This window comes from Rissa tridactyla, unplaced genomic scaffold, assembly GCF_028500815.1.
Source record: "Rissa tridactyla isolate bRisTri1 unplaced genomic scaffold, bRisTri1.patW.cur.20221130 scaffold_29, whole genome shotgun sequence".
Lineage (NCBI taxonomy): Eukaryota > Metazoa > Chordata > Aves > Charadriiformes > Laridae > Rissa > Rissa tridactyla.
Genome location: NW_026529507.1, coordinates 3,603,348 through 3,605,256, shown reverse-complemented (window position 1 = coordinate 3,605,256; position 1,909 = coordinate 3,603,348).

Genomic DNA, 1,909 nt, shown 5'->3' with positions numbered 1-1,909 from the left:
AGCCTGACAGTGCCGGTGCTTGGCCATTCGTGGGTTGGTTTTCTCTTCAAGGCAGTCTGTGATTAGCCCAGTTCTCATTAGCAGGGGGCCCATTAAATGCTGCCGGCCTTCCATCCCCTGCAACAACCTGCAACATTCTAGTCTCCAAAGTGTGCCGAAGAAGAAGGCCGAAGAAGAAGTGCCTAAAAGCATCCAGCCTACGCTGCTGCAGGCTACGCTGGACGAAGACCAGGAAGTTAAAGAGAAGGCCGAGACCATGGTCAAGGAAGTGCTGGAGCAGGTGAAGGCGCTGGACCAGTCCGTCCACGTCCTAAGGAGGGCTCCCGATGAGGTCAGCGGAAGCTCGGTTGCCAGTGCCAGAGGGGCAGATCCTTTGGACACTTCTTCTTCTTGGGCAAAGCTGCTCATCTTGCAGCCACTGCAAAAGGTTGTTGATATCTCCCGAATGAGTCGTGAGACTGCCAAGGAGAGCACGCAAAAAGCCATCTCCAGAATTCAGCAGCTGGGTGCAGAATCGGTTGGGTATGCCAAAACCATTGACCCTGAAGTTCTGGAAACCTTGAAGAAGAAGTCAGAGGAAGAAAGGATGTCAGAGCAGAAATGAGAGAAGCTTCAACCAAGGAAGGTCTTGCCACCTCTCAGTCTCCCTCCAACAGCCCCACCTGCAGAGGAAGCAGGAGAAATCAAAGAGCAGATCTCACAGACTCTCCTCCCAGCCCTCCCCTGAGGCGCTGAGCGAGATGCTCGCCGGCCAACAGAAGGCCTTCAGCAGTCCCGGCATTACACCTCTGGAGTCACAGAAGCAACTAACTACTTTAATAAAATATGAATAATAAAATAAAAAGAAAGTATTGAAATCTATACGATATGCACAAAACTGTATCAGACTCCCAGGATGACGATCACGTCACCGGCAGGCACTGGGAAAGTCCCAGACTGGACTCAGCGATGGACGGGAGCTGGATTCCCGATCTGGGTTTGGGAATGCACGGTTCAGGATTAAAGTCAGGTGAACTGACAGAGTCCTCCTGGGACGTCGGCCGTCGAAAGAAGAGACTGCCCCATGTGATCCCTCAGCTTTTATACTGAGCGTGGGGCAGGTGGGATGGAATACCCCGTGGGTCAGTTTGGGATCCCCCGTCCTGTCCCCTCCTCCCCGCAGGTGCCGCCCCTCTACGCTTCTCCGCTTCCCCCCCTCCAACGGGGCAATAACACAGTGAGCTGAGCTTGGCTGTGACAGCAATAAGGATGAGCAGGAGCCTCTCTGCACACCGTTCCTTGGCATAAATTAGAAACAACCAGGTCTTATCACTCTGGGAGCGAACAGCGTCTGGACAATACGCTGTTAATGTCAGAGAGTTCAGTTGGTTAGAAGAGGCTTAGCTGCAGAGTAAAATTACTGAACACAAAATTGGTTCTGCTTTACCTCAAACCAGGACGCTCCCAAGGGCTTGCCTGTACCTACAGGAGTCACGCCAGGCCACACCGTGTCTGGGCATTTTCCCTGCAACGTTTTCCCTCGTCTTCCTCCCTCCTACAGCCCTGGTCAGGCTAAGACCCAGTTTTACAGGGAATGTGAAGTAGGGAAGAGAAAAGCAGCCAAGGTTTTAGCCTTGTGTAGGAAGCTTTGCGGCTGGGCTCTCTGAGGGGCTGGTCCAGCCCTGCAAAGCTCTACTCATGCCGTAGGCGAGTCCCATCTGCAGGTGCTGCTGAAGGCTGCGCCTTCTTCTGTGCCTTTATCCTCTGGTCCCCTCAAGAGCCCTGATGGGCCTTTGGGTTCCCACCCAGGGCCCTCGCTGGGCCTTTTGGTGTCCTGCCAATGGATGGGCTTCAGATTGTTGTCTTTGCCACGGGACCCCTCCTCTTGTCTTCTCAAGGCCTGTTTCCTTCCCCTGTCCCCCCGGGACCA